Consider the following 21,652-nt stretch of genomic DNA (forward strand, 5'->3'; position numbering starts at 1 on the left):
CTCCAACTCAATCAGAACAATGAGTTGAATCTCAGCCCAGAACTATAACCTCCCATTTATTAGGAAGAAACCTCCTGCAACTATGAGATGAATTTACATGGTCAACACCAGGCTGTGGTCTTGAAATCCCCTTTATGTTGGGAACAATGAAACCATACTAAGAATAATCAGCCTATTAACCCTAGGATACTGGGCTGGATCCCTTGCGAACAATGTTAACATATATTACCCTTAGAGATGGTGATTGATACCAGACAGACTGGGCCAGATGACAGGGGATATACTGGATCATTCCTAATGGATCCAGGGGATTTGCAGTACCAAATAATGGTCTTGGTTTATGCCAGAATGGATAGGAAGATGTACCCTATGATTCTTTTGGACTCAAGGTCACTGAGGTGCCAGTTAATATCTGGTCCAAGTAACTTTAACATTGATAGAAGACTGATGGGTCGAGAGATCTGTTCTTCAGTGGCGTGACCATTTAGCAGTCATATTTGTGCCCTAAGTAGGAATGAAGGGGATAGTCACCTTATCAAAGCCTTTATTTATTTATTCAACAATCTTAAATGATAGTAATTAGGCTATTAGTTTATTCAACGTCTTAAATGATAGTAATTAGGCTATTAGTTTACAGAATTCTAAGGTCTCTATGGTAAGAAAAATGGTATTACAAGATTCCATGGCTTCCAATATCCTTACAGCATCTCAGAGAGGCACCTGAGCCATAACTCAGATGGAATGTTGCATTTTCATACCAGAACAGTCCTCTAATATAATACATTTAATGAACTCATGAAAAATCCGATTTCTGTCTTAAGCAATCCATTTCCTAGTCTTGGTGACCTCTTCAAAAACTGCTTGGCTTAAATATTTAATTATGCTACTTGCATATTACTTTCATTTTGTTTATTTTACAAAATTTCTTTTTCTTAAATTACAATGTGTGACTGAACCTCCAATAAAAATGATGACTAGGCTGCTTGAAAGGATTGATCAAATAAGTAGTTCTACATGAGATTGATGATTATAATAGTAGAACTCTGGATGTGGGAAGAAGCAAAAAAAAAAAAAAAAAAAAAAAAAAAAAAAAAAAAAAAAAAAAAAAAAAAAAAAAACTCTGAAATATGGAAGAAGCAACAGCAGGGAATATTTTTGTAACAGACAAGTAAAACCAGTGGCTCAGAGACTTTTGGCTACCATTAATAGAGCCTAGTTCAGTAATAACAGGGCCAGGAAACTGTAAGAACTTCCATTAAGAAAAGGGAAGAATAAAAGATACATAGCAAACATGCTCTGTTACAGTTATCATTCTGGAAAGAATTTAAGAAGGCCCCTCCCATAGTTGGGAGGTTCCTTAACTAGACCCTGATTCTGCTTCTGCTTTCTTGAAAGAGCACTCTTCTCTATTATCTGTTGTACCTGGCTCCATTCTCTATGGCTTTCTTTCTTTTATATTATCTTCTTTGGCCCTAGTTTGAGTGGGCCTTGGGGAGGTGGTTGATGTCAATGGGTATTTTGTCCTTTTGCAGTCCATTTCCTGGTTTCATAGTTTGAGAGACACAAAGTATCATTTTGGCTTAAATAGTCAAGAGTCATGAACTGTTTCCATACAATATGATTCCCTCAAAAATCTACATTGTTCCCCATCTATTGTTTCCAGAAGTCCTATACACTAGTAAACATCTCCAAAGTACTTTCCTGGGTACAGTTTTTAAGCCTGATATATTTCTTGGTTTCCTGGCTCTGATGAGTTTTTGTTTGTTTGTTTGTTTGTTTCCATGGTAGCCAGATTAAGGCCATCTGAGAAAATAAGTGGGAAAGTCTATGTCTGATATTGTTTGACACACAGTTGAGATTTGTTTGCTTGAGAAGTTTTTTTTGGGGGGAGGGCTTTCTAACTAAATACTTTTCTAGGTCTTACCTTTTACAATAAAGGATCCAAATACAAGTGGCATTCCTAATGCTGTAAGACTCATGATTTCTGGACATTCTCCATTCTATCTAATCTTTGCTTTGAAAAATTCTAACTATTTGTCCAACTTGTGAATAGCGTTTTAGCTTGCAATGCCTTGCCCTAGGCAGCCAGGAGCAGCCCACACACTCTTATCCTCTACTCCAAGGCACTAGGTCATCTCTTTGGCATTGCCTCCTATAGATGTTCCAAACAGTCCTCCCTGAGATGTGCCACTTTGGCACCTGGATTACTTTGAGCTAAAGGTAATTCAGGGTCTTTCAGGCTCAAGAAGAATTACTGCCCTCCCTTAACTACCTAGGAGCATTTAAATTGTGGATTTTTCCCAGAAAAAAGAGTTATTAGTGGAGATACATTTTATCTACGTGGTCTCATTTGTATGGCAGGGCAAACATCTAGTTACTCAACATCTGTTCTGCTTTTTGGCTTATTTATTTATTTTTTTGTCTTTCTCTCTTTTTAGGGCCACACCTGCGGCATATGGAGGTTCCCAGGCTAGGGGTCCAATTGGAGTTGTAGCCACCAGCCTATGCCAGGGCCACAGCAACGTGGGATCCAAGCTGCATCTGCGACCTACACCACAGCTCATGGCAATGCCAGATCCTTAACCCACTGAGAGAGACCAGGGGTCATACCTGTGTTCTCATGGATACCAGTCATGTTTATTAACCGCTGAGCCATGAGGGAACTCTGGTTCTGCTTTTTATTGTCCTATGAATTAGCTTCTTATCCATGCGAATCCCAGGTCCCTATCCCTTTCCTTAGCTCAGGATGGCATATGTAACTTATTTTCACTTTCTTTCTCTGAACTTAGACCTAAAGGGGTCTGTAACCCTCCTGTCTATGTGGAGCTCCTATACATTTAAAGTTAAATTTGATTTCTCCTGTTACTCTGTCTCATGCCAGATTAATTCTTAAACCAGTCATAAGAAACTAGAAGGGTAAAGTTTTCTTCCTCCCTGATACTCTGCAAAAAAATGATGCTTCAGTGTACTTTGTGCTGTGCTAAGTTCTGGGATACTGTGGTCTTTTATCCTACCTCTGGTCCTCAGATTGCAATTTTCTTAATTAGGAGCACTTGGTCTTACTTTATCTTTATATCTTCATTTCCCAGTCAGTGAGCTCATCATGTAAGCACTTAATTAATATTTTTTGGATAAATGAATCATTTTGGGCTAAAGAACTAGCCATTATATAGCTGGAGAGATAAGTAGGAGGATTCTTATTTATACTTATGAATCCTGTGCTCTTTTTAAAAAATCAACTATAAAATGAAGAGTCTGAATGAATCACCTGCCAGCTCAGGTGTTCCACACTTTTTTTTCTTGTCTTTTTAGGGCCATACCTGAGGCATATGGAATTTCTCAGGCTAGGGGTCGAAGCAGAGCTGCAGGTACCAGCCTACACCATAGCCACAGTAATGCAGGATCTGAGCCACTTTTGTGACCTACACAACAGCTCATGGCAACACTGGATCCTTAATCCACTGATAAAATTCGGGGATCGAACTCATGTCCTCATAGATACTAGTCAGGTTCATTACTGCTGAGCCAAGATGGGAACTCCCCACACTTTTAATAATCCATGCTTGTTCTCTCTTATTCTCACATTCAACTTCCTCACAGAATAGGAAACGAAAGGTGGGAGAAATGTAAAGCAATGGAGAAAATAATGCATACATTTGTCACTCTTTCTTCTTTGTTTATTCATTTGAGGAAAGTATTTATTGCTTTCTCTTTATAAATTCTGCAGAGAACTTCGAAATGAATAAAACATAATTCATGCCTTTAATGAAAGTTAGTGAATATAGTCTCATTACTAAATTAGTATGTTCTAACATTTTATGTGCTGTTACAGTGATTAGAGGAAAGTGCTAGGGAAAGAAAAAAATTACCTTCTTAGTGGAGCTTGGGTAAAGAACCAAGCAGGAAGAAAGCATCTGAGCTGTGCTTTAGAAAATAAGTGAGAATTTAACAGGAATGAAATTCCAAGTCAAGAAACAGCTCACACAAAAGACAAGATATTATGAATGGCCTGTGTATTTTAGGACTGAAAATCCATGTAGGATAGTGAAAGACTCTTTTTGATGGGGGTTTGGTTGTAAGAGTGGGAAGAGATAAGACATAAACAATTTTTAATCTTGGTTGGCTGAGGAAAATTATTTGTTACTTTGAAATTTCTTTTCACCTAAATAGTTTTGTTGATCAGTTTATCAATTCCTTTCTCTCACATTTTTTTTTTTTTTGTCTTTTTTGCCATTTCTTGGGCCGCTCCCGTGGCATATGGAGTTTCCCAGGCTAGGGGTCGAATCCGAACTGTAGCCGCCAGCCTACACCACAGCCACAACTATGCGGGATCCGAGCCATGTCTGCGACCTACACCACAGCTCATGGCAATGCCGGATCCTTAACCCACTGAGCAAGGCCAGGGATTGAACCAGCAACCTCATGGTTCCTAGTCGGATTCGTTAACCACTGCACCACAACGGGAACTCCTCTCTCTCACATTTTTTATCCTTAGTAAAATAAATGCTTGTGGCCTGTGAAATTCCTATAGGCAACTGCTTATTTTTATATAACTCTCCATGATCTTTAGTTTAATTTCTTTTTATATAAAGCTTAGGAGAAAGTCTTGCAAGCTGATTCCAAGATTAACATCTAAAGTACTAATGCACAGTTTTGCATATTAAAACAGAATCCATAAATCCAAACTTCTTGTTTTTTCTTTCTCAGGGAATTTACTGTCCTTCAGTCAGCACTTTGAAAAGAAAGGAAGAAAGAATGGGTAGTATGTATTTAGCATCTTTGAAGAAAAACAAAGGAAACATTTCTTCCCGGAAGGCTCATTGAAGAAGTGGCATGACCGTCAGAGAAATAATTCTAGAACAGGTGAACAGTATTTGAAAACTGGGGATGGCTGTTGAGAATAACTGCCACGGAAAGCATTTGTTAAAGGGGGAACAAAGCTGTCAGGTCTGATGTAAACAACCAAGAGTTAAAAGATGGTGAAATAAGCACTTCACAGTGCTGATTATCCCGTTTTTGAAAATTTTGGCCTATTCTATTTTTGGTGTGTTCCAATCATCTATCTTAAAGACCTGCCTCCTACTTCTGATTAATTCCAGACTCCAATCTGAAGAGCCCATTTCTTTCCCACCTACAAAGAGACTGATGCATGTCAGAAGGCGTTTGGCCATCACGGCCTGTGACCGTGAGCAGGAAAACCTTCTGGGATGCATTAGTGCTCCTGCCTGGCAGCAGCTGGATGGGGAATGAACTGGCTCAGAGCCTTAGGGACAAGCAACGGAACTACATTCTCGGAGGAGGGAGCAGAGAAATGTCAAATTTGGGCTTTAGCATTTGCATTGCACTTTTAAGCTACGACACATGGTGGGAATTGCTGAGCGGTAGGACAACAAATTTGTGGAAAGATAAAGTTAAAAAAAAAGAACAGTATCCTCAAGTGACTGCACCAGTGGTCTCTGTTGGATCTCAGGAATTCCCTACACTAACCCGTTTTTTCTCTAATGTAATACGTTTACTGGCTTGACATTCAAATTCATATAATATTTTGATATGAACCTGTCTTGCATTCCTTATTCGCAAAATGGGCCCTGGGATGGTCCGGTTCTAAGATCCTGTCCATCTCTGATGATCTGTGTTTCCATTGGTTGGTGGGACGTGACTATGGATGCTCCTCCAACACATGTTGTTTTTGGCAGTCTGATGGGAGGGGGTGAACTCTTCTCTCTCAGAAGTTTCTGAAAATGTTTGCATACAGTTTCTTGCACTTGAAAAAATAACAATGACCCACCAAAATCAATTTCTTAAATCAAAAACCATGTGGAAGTATAATATTCAGCAAAAAAACCCCTCATCTCTCTATATATTTATTGCTGTTTTGTAGGAAAGGAGCTCAAACTGAACAGATTGTGAGATGAGCTTGTAGTGTACATGGTATTTCTCATAACTTTGCTTATGGTCTTACTTGTTCTTGTGCAGTCACACAAACTCGCATAACCTACTGTACACACACATAAACGCAAATGAATGACAATTCTAAGGGTGAAAAAATAGCAATGACTAACTTCAAATAATAAGGTAGTAGCAGAATGTATGTATATATATATACTCAACATTTTTAGTGTTTCATATCCATGATTTGTTCATAGATTAACTCCTAATTCAATTGTTATTCTAATTAGAGCTTTAAGAAGACTGAAGACAATTAATTTGTATTTTCAGTAGTTTCTTATAGTTTAATATCAACCAAAGAGAGAAATTAGAATCATACCTGAATGAATCCTGTCTAAATTGACAAGCTTTTGGAACAGGTAATTCCATTAGAAATTAAAAAATTTTAAGAAATTTAAATTTTAAGAAATTAAAAAATATTTTGAGTAACCATTATTTATAAATGAGTACTTAATGACAGGAATAAAAGAACTTCACTGTCCAATTTGAAGAAGAAAAAAAGGGAAAGAGAAATTAAAAGAGTATTCCGTAACTGAGATGAAGAAAAAAAGCAAGAAAATCAGTATTTTAATAGGAAAAGGCTTAGGTTGGATTTTAGGTGTGAATTACAAAAGGTTGGCAGTTAAACAGAGACAAAATTAATAAACAAGGAAAAGTACTCCGACTTGGCAGAAATAAAAGTGATATGAAGATAGGAGAACAAAAGATAGGATTTAAAATCTCCATGTAAATGGGGTAAATAAGGAAATGATATGAAACACTGAAGCTGAATAGAGGGTAACACTGCAAACACCCCTGTAGATAATTAAATTACATTATTTAGACTCTTTTATGAGTGCCTTCATGAGCGAGGTCCCTTCCATTGTGGGAAGACAGCAAAACGATGGGTATCTAGGAAGCAGGGCCTTACCAGACACCGAATTTGTCTGTAACATGATGTTGGACCTCCCAGCCTTCCAGAACTGTGTGAAATAATTTTTTGCTGTTTATGAGGGACGCATTCCCTGGTATTTTGTTACAGTCGCCTGAATGGACTACAGCTTTGGATGAAGTTTTTAGAGATAGAGTGTTGATAATTTACTAGTCCCTCAGGAATGCCTAAACGCCTTTCTTCCTTTACCTCTCCTATGAGGGTCCCCCCTAAAGCAGACCATTAAGAAGAGAAACAGTAGCCAGGTGAGAAATAAAGTATCTGGGGAAGTTTTGGGTTAGATCCCAATGAATATATCTGGTGATCAAGTAGATGGGAGACATTCTGTTTACAGTGTTTGTTAAATTACTTTTTTTAACATTTAATTGTAGAACACAAACACTTCCTATTTGCAGGCAGAGAAGTGACACAATGTACAGAAGGAGGTCATGGCTTGTGTCCTGTAGAAACACGTTCTACCTCATTTGCCTTACTCTCTGGTATAGAAAGCAAAAGCAGAAGGAATTTTTCATGATTGTTGACCTTTAAAAGTCTGTAACCCAACATACTAGTAAAATGAAATACTCGAACATTTTTAAACTCATAGAGGTTATGAATGTCTTATCTCCATGTATTGGAGATAAGGCATAGAGATAAAATATTCAGTATTATTTTACTTATAGTAAATCAGAAAAAGTGAGAGAGAGAAATATTGAGCATACTAAATGGAGAGAAATAGCATGAACCAAGACATGAAAATAAGAGTGGTGGGTCTAGGGAACCATGAGTAGCTCAAACTCCTTGAAGAGCCCTGACTGAAGATCTAATAGACAATCAGCCTTACAGGTAAACGCATACTGTATTGGTGATTGTAGAAGAACTAGAAAGAATGTCTTTCCAAAACGGTCTTCCCTGTTCAGTGAAATTTGATGTGCCTTGAAGTACATCAATGCCTTTACATTCCACAATTAGAACTATGGTTTCTCTTGTACATTCCAGTGGACGAATCAAACATTGGCCTCAACATACTCTAAAGTCCAAGTTAGAATTTGCAGAACATTTATATTTAATCATGAAGAAAATAAAAAACAAAAATATTGGAGGGTGATGACATAGGTACTCACCTACGTTTTATTTTGAAAAGTAAGTCCGTTACAACCCTCAGAAATTTATGTATAGTAATGATAATATTATTGTGGAATGGATATTTTATTGTGACTAGAATTGGTCCATGAATTGATAATTGGACCAGGTGACAAGTTTTCCCTAGATAGTTGAACTTTGCTTTTTATTTTCCGCGCATAATATAAATGTTCTATTTATATAAATATAAATTTTTTTCATCTGAGGAGTAAAATATAATGGGCAGAAATTGAAAGGAAATGCCAACCAGAATAAAAATATTTTAGTAAATTCAGGATTTTTTTCTTAGAATATTCCAGCCAAATTCTTCTGAGGCTATTTAGGAAATAGAATGATGAAGTTTTTTCTTAGAATTTTTTTCTTAGAACATTTCAGTCAAATCCTCCGGAGACTATTTAGGAAATGGAATGATGTAATCTTTAAGATACTGATCAATGAATGGCATCTTGATGCTAGTGGAGGAAAATCTGGTACTTGAGAATTAGAAATCAGTTAGTCCATTTTCATGGTTCTGAAAAAAAATATTTGTTAATAAAAAATCAATTTGGAGCACCTGGAGCCCCAAATATTAATTACCAGTGAAAATAGATTTGTCAGAAACAATTCCTCTAAAGCAACTCTAATTTTCTCTCTGTCTAAATAATTTACTCTGTAAACAGGGAGGAGTTGACATAAGTAAATAGCATCCATTTTTTTTAATAGGACATAATTAAAATAAATCAAAATAATTATAGGGAAAATGTGGCCAAATCAAACAGAATGACACTTGTACTGTGTACATTTTCAATTGTATTTTATACATGTAGAAATCATCAAATTTAGCCGAAACATATAAAAAGTGATGAAAGTACCTTTTAACAATGTAAACTATTTGGACAAATATAAATTTCTTTAAAATTTCATTTAAGTAGAATGGTTGAATGTTTAAATAATATTCTATATATTTATAATTCATTTTTTCATACAAAATATTTAGGTCATAACATAATTACAAAATTGCCAAAACACTTTATCTCCACATAGCTATCATTTTAGTGTCAGTTGGTGAACAGGGCATATTTGGGTTGCATCGATGTTGATCTTGTTCTGGGTACAGAATTCTTTTTTTTTTTTTTTTTTTTTTTTTTTTTTTTTTTTTTTTTTGTCTTTTTTGTTGTTTTTTGTTGTTGTTGTTGCTATTTCTTGGGCTCCTCGCATATGGAGGTTCCAGCTAGGGTTGAATCGGAGCTGTAGCCACCAGCCTACGCCAGAGCCACAGCAACGCGGATCCGAGCCGCGTCTGCAACCTACACCACAGCTCACGCAACACCAATCGTTACCACTGAGCAGGGCAGGACCGACCCGCACCTCATGGTTCCTAGTCGATTCGTTACCACTGCGCCACGACGGGAACTCCTTGGGTACAGAATTCTGGGAGGAGCAAGGCTATACCACAAATTACAATTTTTATTTAGTGCTTTCTCTGATTATACTAGTCCCCCAAATTCTCATATGTCTATTATATTTATTCCCATAGCCATCAATCTTAAAACCAGTCCACATTTTGCACCCTATGGTCCTGTCTCCTTCTGGTAATTTTTTACATTGGATGGCGATCTAACTCTTAAAAAGTGCTAAAAGTCATTGCCACATGTAATCTGACCAAACCCCCCTGCCATTCTCTCCATTTTGCAGAGTGTATATAGATGAGACTCAGAGAAGCTGAGCGGGCTTGGCCAAATTCACGTAGTAATAATGAAACATGTGCACTGTTCCGGTCTTCATACAAGAGCCCTGTCTTTCGTTCCACTTCATTGATCTTTAAGTTCTGGTCTTGGAGATAGAAGAAGTGAGGGAAGTATCATTCAAACTGACACTTGGGGGTCTTGAGAAATCTACTTGGACTACATTTTATCAGTTCAGAGGTGCCCTCTAGAGGTAAAGAATTAAAAAAAATAACTGTTTTCTGCTTTTGTCTTTAAAGAAATATCTGTTTTGAAACAACTATATTCCCAATTCTTACTTTCAAAATATAGACTATCAAATTAAAATGAGGATTAATACAAAGAAATAACAGTGTTTTTATTAATTCAAATTCTATTCACTAAATGTTTATTTTTAACTTTTCTTCTCCCAAGCATGCTTTTACTTGGTCCATTTTTAAGATCTCTGTGGAGCATCTTAAGTTTAACTGAAGATTTATTTTCTTTCAAATTAAGACATTTCCCTATGTGTCAAGTGTCTATACTATGTGTCATTTATTTCCGTTCTCACTCCTGAAATTTGTTCTGATGTGCCTTTAAAAGCACTATATAGCTTTTTATTATGTATTATGAAATGATTCATAACTCCGGACTTCTTTACACAGGTTCCTGGTGTGAAAATTCTTGTTTTTACATTATAAAAGCATGAGTATTATAGAATACAGATTATACATTCTCAAAGAAACTTTCATCACCTGACCTGCTACTCAACATCAGCAACTTTAATTTTCCATAAGCCATTAGAATTTAGTTTAGATATTGACATGAATATAAGAAAGCCTTAATTTGAAGTGAAAGTTTAAACTTGAATAAAATTCTGCATAGTAAGACAGGTATATGAACAAAATACATTTTAAAATGGTGATCCAACATTTCTTTCTTTTGTCTATTAAATGGAGGTAAAACTTGCATGCAGTAAAGTATATTAAGTGCACTAACTATAGAGTTTAGTGACAATTTCATAGGTTTGCTCCTGTGTCAACAATCCAGATGAAGCTAGTACCCCTAAGTTCTTCTATGCGTCTTTCCATTGAGTATCTTCCACCAGTAGTAACTACATTTTGACTTCTGTAGCCATGGATGAGTTTTGCTTATTACTGAACCTCATAAAAATTTAATTCTGAAGGATGTACTTCTATTTTGCCTGATTTTTTGCTCAATAATTTACATGTTGTTTCATGTAGTTTCTCTCAGTGCATTCTTACAGTAATATTTTGAAAGCAGAAGCCATGGTTCAACATTTACATTATTTTTATCAAAATGTGAAAAAAATATGTTAATATTTCCAGTTTGTGATAATCAAATCTTGGAATTAAAAAAACATATTGTACAAAAGCTTTTTGAACACAATATTTATTAGGTTCCATTTTCTGTTCTATAATTTTCTTTTATTTTTGTAGTAAAGTGCTTCTTGCTTGCTTTCTCTCCTATAACTACAGCTCTTTTCACTTTTATAAGAGCAACTATAGAAAATTGATTGTTCCCATTAGTTCTGTTCGAGAAGTACATTCATTGATAAAATGAGATGTTTCTCTGTTTATATTGTTCATGTGGTAGTTACTATACATGAAATTACCCTCAATTAATTAAAGGATGAAAGAAAATCATTACAGTAAGTTTTTATATTTGGATTGCAACTAAATTTTGAAAATTCATTCTGAGTATTATTTAACACACTTATTATGACCATAGGGATATCAATTTTCAAAATAATCAATCTAGTAAAAAACAAAAGTAAATAAATACTGCAAACAGTATTGACTGATGACACCTTTATTGACAAGAATAAAAACTATTATAATGAATCCATAAAAATTTAGAATTGATCAAAATGAGGGGAAAATAAAACAGATTATGCTAAAACTGCACACAGTTCAAACTGTGACCTAGGAAAATTGAATTATGTAAATAAATGTTCATAGACAGAAACTCGAAAAAAGTTATATTTGGTAAAATCAGATGTAATTCAGTAAAATAATAAACATTTTATTGCAAAATATATTTGGAATAGAATTTATCCAAAGGAACATAATTTTATAAACTTCAAGTGAAAATGGGAAAAGTTGAAAGCTATTTGTCAGTAATTAGTTCCAGAGCAGGCAATTGAAAACCTGTTTAAAACCAATTTAACTGGTTAACTTTTTTTATGCAGTAAAAGTCTTATGTCTAAGTTTAGACTAAGTTGGAGTTGTAAAGCAATGCTACAAGACTTATCCTCCTTTTATCTGCTTGTTCAAAGATACCTGATAGTCATATTTTTTTCTTCGGGATGATTAACATAGCTGCTACTTCTTCAGTAACCCCTTTCACATACAAGTTATAAAAAAAGAGAAGATAAAAGCCACAAAGTACATTTTTTTTTTAATACCATAGGGGCATTCTAGCTAAATCTCATGAAAATAAATCCTCTAAGTCTCCCCTTTGCACAGCTCCCTCTTATATTGCATGGGCTGGAATTGAATCACATGGCCACTCATCTACAAGACTATCTGGACAAGTGAGGATTCTGATTTTTCTACGTGGGTAGTAGAGGAACACAGAGGAAAAGGGGACTTTGAATGATTCGGGCAAAAAATCCAGCGTCTACCATATGACATTCTCTATTTGCTTCTGAAACTTTAATAAAAATTAAATTTCCCTAATTGATCTTTACATAAATAATTGTTTTAAAGTTTGAATATTTTTATCTAAACTTCTTGTGTTTATAAAGAGAGTATAAAAAATTCACACTGCAAAATGGTGGAGTAGACAATTCTACTCGTCCAAATGATGAACACAAAATGGGAATGGGTTTCTAAACATTTAGCGATTTAAGAGTAGGATCTTAAAGTAGTTTATTGATAATCAGTGAAGTGACAGCAAGTATAGTCACAGTGCCTTAGTTTTAGAATCAAAGTATTTAATAGAAATAGTAGAAGCCATGGTGGAATGTTTCCCATGACACAGTATCAAATATCATTGAGGTCTACCAATTCCTGCTGAATGTTGACCATCTTGGAACTTTGTAGCTGTCCAGTGCCCTGTATCTTCATTCTGTCTGGTTTAATTGTTTGTGATAACTCAACCCATACTTGAATTAATTGTTTTTTTTGACCTTCTCTATGTCAACATGTGCAACTTTGCCATCTCAGTTTTTCTTTCGCGTGCCACCTAGCCAAAAAATGATTGTAGGAGGATAATAATTTTACTTTCTTGAAATTTTTATTATCTCTACCCCATTCTTATATGCCACCCAGTTTTCTTTTAAGGACATGATGCTCTGTACTAATCTATATTTCTAGTTAGTGATTTTAAGATTTCTGTGGATTTCTTTCTGCTACTTACACCATGGAGAGAACTAGAATCCTTCTTTACCTAATTTAATAGAAAATTTAATAAACTTTTGGGATAGTTTTGAAAGATGTATTATTTTCTATACTAATGTTCACAGATGTGCAGTACTAATATTGAATTTAATAAAGTTTGAAGAAGTATAGATTGAAATATCCATTTCTTCGATTTTAGTGACACCTAGTATATAGCATATGTAAACACAAAAACGGTGTTCAATTTAAATAACTGCTAATTTAAAGGATTATCGAGTTTATAAAGTCAACTGGATTTTTGTAAAAATCTCTTTTTTACTGCCAATGTATGTTTTTTTGATCCCACATAATGGAGGCCTTAAAGAGATATGAAGTTTTCCCCTAAAGCTTTAATTTGAGGAAAAATTTATTTTTACACTAAGATTATGTAGTTTTTATGTTACCACCCATTTGAAGTTCTGTAAAAATGGCACTATGTATATAAAGATTTACATTTTTTTCCCAAATGTCAATGAACCCAGAACCTGGAGGGTTATAAATTAACGTCAGAAAATTTAAGTAGGCCATTAATATGTGCTTTGTTACTTTCAGGATTGATACAGTATCTGGGGAAGCATTAAAGACAGGGTGAACTTTTTCAATAGATTCAGCAGAGAATGACATGGCAAAACAGAGAGAAAAAAGCAAAAGACTGGAGTTGTTTTGGGCATTCTAGGGCTACAGATTAATCTTTGTATTCAATGAAAGCTTACAAATGCCCTGCCTATGTGAAGAGTCCTTAGAATGCATATCAGGAGTGTGTATGTGTGTCCATATGTGTATGTGCCCATACATGTGTGTTGTGTGTACATGTGTATGTGCAATAGCATGGTGGGTGCTATGGAGATTCTGTATGCATAAGAGACCTTGAATTCTCAAGAAAAAAACGTGGTTGGATATACTGGGGAGGATGAGCATCCACTAGTGCCAAGCCATTGAGATGCATAAGCCACCTGCTAAAACCCCAAACAAGCAGTTCCTCAGTGGCTTAGCAGGTTAAAGACCTAGATTTGTCACTGCTATGTCACAGGTTTGATTCCTGACCTGGGAAATTCCACATGCCTCCAGTGGGTACACACACGCTCACACACACACACATACATATAAACCCCAAACAATATCTTGATTGGTTAAGAACTACTACTTGGAAATTCACACAGGAAAGAAAGATCATCAGGACATATCATGGTAAATATGTGAGATCATGAATGTGTTAATTAGCTAACTGGGGGAGCCTTTCATAAAGTACAGGCATAAAATTCAGCTGGATGTACATTTAAAAAGTCTTCTAATTTTATTTCTCAAGTATACTTCAATAAAGCTAACTAAAAAGTGGAAAGAATCTAAATGTCCATCAACTGAGAATAGAACAAAATGTGGCCCATTGATACAATGGAATTCTACTCATCAATAAAAAAGAAATAAGTACTCATATATGCTACGGCATGGATGAAACACTAAAACATCACGTTCAGTAAAGAACCCAGACAAAAAGGACCACATATTGAGTCATTCCATTTATATGAAAAGGCAAATCTATAGAGCCAAAAACAAACAAACAAACAAAAAAACCAGATGAAGGGCTTCCTGGTGGTGGGAGCAGAAATAAGGAATGACTAAGAATGAGCAAGAAGTTTTCTTTTGAGGATGCTGGAAATGTTCTGAAATTAGATTCTGGTGACGGTAACACAACTCGGCAAATGTAGTATTATTGAATTATAGACTTAAAACTAGTAAGTTTGATGGCATGACAACTATGTGCCAGGAAAGTTCTTGTCAAAAAAAAAAAATGTTAACAAAAAATTTAAAAAAGTGTTTCTGTGAATCATGAAAATCTAGAATTAAGGAAATTATCCAAATATGTTGTGATTTAAATGAAGCAGTCTTTTTTGGGGGGGGCAGAAAAAGACTTCAAGGAAAGCACAATTTTTATTAGGTATAGGGAGAATCAAATCACACAGAACAGGGATTCCTCTACACAAGTTCCTCAGGACAGGACAAACCTAAATGTCAAAAAATTACAGATACGTATCACTTCTTTATCATCTGGAGTCAATCAGAAACAGATTTAAAAAAAAAAAGAAAAAAGAAAGATATTTGAACAAAAATAAGCTATTACAAAACTTTTTTGATTAAAATGATTTTAGTTTGTTGATATCTTATTCTTATCAATCTCTAGTGCTTCCTACAAAGAACAAGCAATTGTTATCAGCTAACTTCATGGCAGTGAACTATTTTCTTGGCCTTAAAGCTATAAACTTATAAAGATTGCATGCAAGTACTGGAGGAAATAGAACTGAATTCTCCCAATTCCCTGCTCATTAAATTGCCAATTAAAACTGCCTAGAGTCATGTCTTCCTGTGGAAACTTAAATTAAAGATCTCATTTTTCAACTCAGGATCAATAGAGACCAAAAAACATTTCTTTTCTTTTAAAATGAATAGTTGTTTTTCATAGCAGTATTATTATTATTAGTTGTTGTAGTTAATAGTAACTGTTTAATAGATTTGAAATACTAAGTATAGAAAATAGAATTTTTAAAAAAATTGTCCAGATTGACCCATAAGGTGAGTTTGTTGGGTTGTTTGAACATTATTCTTGTCTTCTAATATTCAGGCAAGATTAAATCTTAACCTTTAGAAATATACTCTCAGAATATGTTCCACAGAGTAGTAATAAACTCTAATGTTAACTCAGATGTAATGATTCATAAAAATAAAGAAAAATAATCTTTTAAAAATTGAGAAACACTGGGATAAACAAACTTAGGAACTTTTTTTCCTCTTTTTACCATATGAATTCTCAAATTTAATATATAAAAGTACATGGCAAATCCCTGTAGGAATAGAGTCTACAGTATCCTCAAAATTCATTTGACCGTGAAAATATTTTACTTCTAAGCAAATCTCATTTCATGGAGATGGCTTCTCATTTGGGGAACCACTGATTTAGTGTGGACACAGTCAGGTCAACATAGTCCTAATATGTGCTTGAATGCTGGCTTGATTCTAAATTACGCTATGGTCTCAAGATGCTTAATATTAATTTTCTTGCTCTGGGAAAGACTACATTTTTAAGACACTTTTTCAGTTCAGGTGGACCACCTATGCTCTGGTCAAGAGATGGTAAGTGAAAGCGACATATTTTCCCATCCATATAAAATCCTGCCTTTGCATATTCCCTTCTCTCCTGTTCCTGTTCCTATGACCCTGGAGGCTGGTGGCATCAGAAGATGTAAAAATCTGGACTGCAGAGTCACTTCTTAGTGTGTATCTCTGTAGGATGGGTTCTGACCTGATGGGTATTGAATGAGATACCTTTAGTGTTGAAAGGCATTAGAAATATGAGATCTTGTATAACTCTTTCTTTGTCTGGGCGATATTGCAATTTCATTTAATTCAACTCATTGAAGGCATACTAAGTTCTAATGTGGGAATGGTTCCAAGGCCTTCTGTTAGTAACATTGCTGTTTATAACACAAAAATAAGTCAGCCAATTTTCTGGCCTTCAAGGATCAGCAAACACAGATGGCCCATAATCTTCTGTTCATTCTAGCATTTCGAAATTCTTGCCTTAAGTTTGACTGAGTTGAGTTCGGTTTGCATTCTGGTTTTTCTCTCCTCTTGGAATAGTTTTAAATAAGGCTATTTGTTACTTTTTTAACTTTTCCCAGTGCATTTTTAGCTTCGACAAGAATAATGACTAATAATATTCTTTCAATAGGTAAGTGTGCTTCTCATGTCTAAGGATCAGCAGGCTCTCTGAGTCAGTTCCAATGGCAGATACGCTGTATTTACATTCTAGCTTTGGTTACCTGTTACCTATTGTGAAAGATGCACAATCCATGGCTTTCTGTATTTTCTCCACACTGATATGGAGACATGATTCAGTCCAAGATGGCTGAGCAGAGTAGACTAGCTGAATTGCTCTCTGATTCCTTTGTCTGGACTGTCACTGGATAAACTATAGGTAATTACTCATTTTCTGAGGAGTAGGGATGGATGCTGAAGTAGGGCAGGATAGACTATCAGAATACAGAGTATGGGGCTGAAATGGGATGAAATAAAATTGGAAGCTAAAAGCAAACCCAGACACATAGCATGAGACTGGACATCAGAGCAGAGAAAGAGAATGGAAACAGAATTTGGAGAAATTTGCTGGCCCTATAGAGATGGGCTGCAGGGACTTTTCTTAGCGTCCCTATAGCTTGGGCCTGAGTAGAGTGAGAGCTCTTAGGATAGCCATATTGCCTCATGCAAACTTCAATTATATTTTCTACTTTCTCTTCTCTGAATTGCAACCCAGTAACTGTCTTTTTTTTTTTTTTTTTTTTTTTGTATAACTGATGGTAATAAGCATGCCAAATATTTCATTAAAACACTTAGATATATAATTTCCTTCTACCCTTTGACTTGGATTCAAAAAGAAATCTTATTTTGTTAAATATGAACCAAATATGGTTTCACAAATTTCATCTGTAAATTAGGCAGATATGCACCATGCACTTGGCCAAACGTCTATCTTTTTTTTTTTTTTTTTTGTCTTTTTGCCATTTCTTGGGCTGCCCTGGCGGCACATGGGAGGTTCCCAGGCTAGGGGTCTAATTGGAGCTGTAACCACTATACCAGGGTCACAGCAACGCAGGATCCGAGCCACGTCTGCAACCTACACCACAGCTCACAGCAACGCCGGATCGTTAACCCACTGAGCAAGGCCAGGGATCGAACCCGCAACCTCATGGTTCCTAGTCAGATTCATTAACCACTGTGCCACGACGGGAAGTCCCAAGTTTATCTTTTGATACATTCTTCACATTTGGAACAATAAATTTTATGTAAATTACACCATTCATGAGCCATCTAAATACTGTGAGTCATTAATCACAAATATTTGTTAACTGGAGTGGCCATATAATCTATCATTCAATTTGGGACATGTTTAAGAGTGAAAGAAGACACAAACAATTATTCTGGAATTCTGGGTTTATTCAGAGGTCCTAAATAAAGAGGGATGTCAGATAACCTATTTTTAACCCATTGCATTTGGGTATTTGTTCATGATAAGATAATATTGTAGTTCAATTACACAGTAGTTTTCTTATAAACTATTACAAGTGGAAGAGTGAATGACTTCCATGTTTTATTTCAACTAAAACATCAAGTTAAAAGATGTTCTCTCTGAACAGCCAACATGCTACCTCACATTATTACAAAATACTTAATTTTCTTTCCCAACAATTTAACCCCATTTATAAAAACCAGTCAACATGATATTCAAGTTGTGACTTACAATTTAGGATTCAGAATCATTACAGAACTACTAAGTACTGTTTTGTGAGAATGGTAATTTTACGGCCATTGCTTGTGTCAAAAGGCAGATATCAAACTGATGAAATGAGGGCTTTAAGAGGACATATTTGTCTGAACAAAAGTGACTCCGTTCAGAGTATACGAGCGGGGAACAACGTTACAAGACAGTGTAATCAAACAGTGGAGCTCGGACCCAAAGGAAGACGTGACAATGACAATACTGGTTGATTTCATAGTTTTTTATTTCTTAGCTCTGTCTTTTTGTTAGAGGTTATTAATCCTTTACCTAGACAAATCTTCTAGGTAAAAGATTTTCTTCTCTCTTTTTACCTAGACAAATCTTGTTTTGGAGAGCAGAAAGTTTCATCTATTTGTTCTTTAAATTTGAACAATACAGATTTCTATTTCAAGAGGTTTCATTGGATTTTTCTTCATATGTCTGTTCTACAGATAGTCATAGAGCCTCAGTAAGTGCTAAATAACCCAAATACAATGGAAGGCTTCCATGTGATCCTTTCACGCTCTAATGGAGTTATATTCAAGGATTTCTTTTTTTTTTTGGTTTTTTTTTTTTTTTTTTTGCCTTTTCTAGGGCTGCTCTCATAGCATATGGAGATTCCCAGGCTAGGGGTCCAGCTGGAGCTGTAGCCACCGGCCTACGCCACAGCCACAGCAACGCGGGATCCGAGCCATGTTTGCGACCTACACCACAGCTCACGGCAACGCCAGATTCTTAATCCACTGAGCAAGGCCAGGGATCGAACCTGCAACCTCATGGTTCCTAGTCGGATTCGTTAACCACTGAGCCACGACGGGAAGTCCTCAAGGAGTTCTTGAGTAGTTGTCTTTCAAGAACATCTGATTGATGACAGAAAAAAAAATGATGAAAATACATACTTTTGCCTTTATTTAGTGTATTCATTACATTAAACGTAGGTCAAAAAGTATAAAAATATACGTAAGTTTCTCACGGTATAGTATATTAAAAGAATAATATTTTAAAAAAAGCAGTATCCAAAAGCTCGTAAAAGATAAAGGGAATAAAAGAATTAATCATCAGCAGAAGTTGGGAAAGGAGGAAAATAATAGAGAAAAGCAGGGCAAATAGAAAGCAATGGAAAGAATGTGAATAAATCCAAATATATCATAATAAAATAAATGTAATTAAACCAAATTGGCTTATTGAATAATAGGGATTATCTTATTATTTAAATCAATCTATATACTCTTAAAATCACAAAGGCACAGAATACTTGAAAGTAAAATGATACAAGAAGATATACCAGGAAAATAATCATCAGCAGTAGGCTGGTAGAGCCACAGCAGTATTCAAAAAAATGTTGAGTTACATTATGGAATTAATTTTTTTTTCCTAAAGAAATGTGTTGTTTTGTAATTTGTTTGAGATACATATTTTTGTACATGCAAGAAAAAAATGAGAATTGAAAGAGAAAACATCTCCAGGTGAGTATGAAAATGATGCTGTTATAATTCAGAGCAAAAAAAGAGGATGACTAGTAAAAGAGACGGCAAAGAAGATCTTAAATACGTCTTAATGAAGTCATTTTTTTCCTGCATGATCTTCATTCAGCTTGCTTCTAAGTATCCATATTAACTGAACAACATTGATTTTGAGAGTTAGCCCCTCTAAAGGATAACAAATGCGTTTAGCATAGCCTATCACCTTGTACTGGGAGTGAAAACATGTACAGCCTAAGAAAATGCTACAAAAATCAAAGAAATCTCATATTCTCATACTTCCTTTGTGAGTCTTGGCAAAAACAGGAAACAGATATCAAATAAAGCAGATCAAAGTACAACAATGTTAAGCAATGCTTATTCGATTTTTGAAAACTTGCATGGATGTCCTATCAAGGTCAAGTTTAAAACCAGGCAAAACCAGGAAATGAAAAACAAAAACAAAATAAGTATTTGAAAGCTTGTATTCTTTCTACTCTGTGGTGAGTAATTTTTTTACAATTTGCTCATTGTTATTAAGTGAAAATCTTGCCATCGGCTTAAAGTACCAGAAGTCTAATGTATGTCAATGAACAGTCCAGGGCATTAACTAAATAGGGAAAAAAATTTTGCGAAAGCACAGTAGCTCTGCACTGGACGATAAAAACTGGTGGCTGCTCTGTCAGTGTACTAACTAAAATACATAATCACAGTAAGATAATTAGGTCAGGGATAATTTTCATTATGAGCAGGTTTAATTCTAAGCTGCTGATGCTTTTAAGGTCATGAATGTGTTGGGACACCGTAGATCCTGTTGTTTGGAGGACTAAGATTCAAACTAAGCAGTTTATCACCATTTTCCCCTCACAAACTGGTATAGGCTGAGTAAATTAAGAATATTCTTAAGCAGAGAAAACATGTAGCTTACTTATTTATAGGTACTATTTGAAAAGAAAGAAGTGATATAAATTTTTGTTTCCCACATTGTTCTACTCCTGGTTCCAAAGCAGGACACTCATTTCTTAGGTGCCCATCCAGGATGGCTAAAGAAGATTCTGAGGCTGTGATTCCCCCATGAGTAGCTTTGTTATTTCTTACTTCCATGGGTTCTGGTAGTTCTCCTGGAAAGCTGTAAGCTGTAAAATTCATTAAGAATGGATCCTTTTCTGAGGAGATGTTCATTTGTGCTGGATATTAGATTCCAGTAATAAGTGATATCATATGGTATTTGTCTTTGTCTTTCTGGCTCATTTCACTCAGTATGAGATTCTCTAGTTCCATCCATGTTGCTGCAAATGGCATTATGTCATTCCTTTTTATGGCTGAGTAGTATTCCATTGTGTATATATACCACATCTTCCGAATCCAATCATCTGTCGATGGACATTTGGGTTGTTCCCATGTCTTGGCTATTGTGAATGGTGCTGCAATGAACATGCGGGTGCACGTGCCTCTTTTAAGTAGAGTTTTGTCTGGATAGATGCCCAAGAGTGGGATTGCGGGGTCATATGGAAGTTCTATGTATAGATTTCTAAGGTATCTCCAGACTGTTCTCCATAGTGACTGTACCAGTTTACATTCCCACCAACAGTGCAGGAGGGTTCCCTTTTCTCCACATCTCCTCAGAACATCTCCTCAGAAAAGAAAATCATGGACTTGGAGAAGAGACTTGTGGCTGCCTGATGGGAGGGGGAGGGAGTGGGAGGGATCAGGAGCTTGGGCTTATCAGACACAACCTAGAATAGATTTACAAGGAGATCCTGCTGAACAGCATTGAGAACTATGTCTAGATACTC

This window comes from Sus scrofa, chromosome 1, assembly GCF_000003025.6.
Source record: "Sus scrofa isolate TJ Tabasco breed Duroc chromosome 1, Sscrofa11.1, whole genome shotgun sequence".
Taxonomy (NCBI): Eukaryota; Metazoa; Chordata; class Mammalia; order Artiodactyla; family Suidae; genus Sus; species Sus scrofa.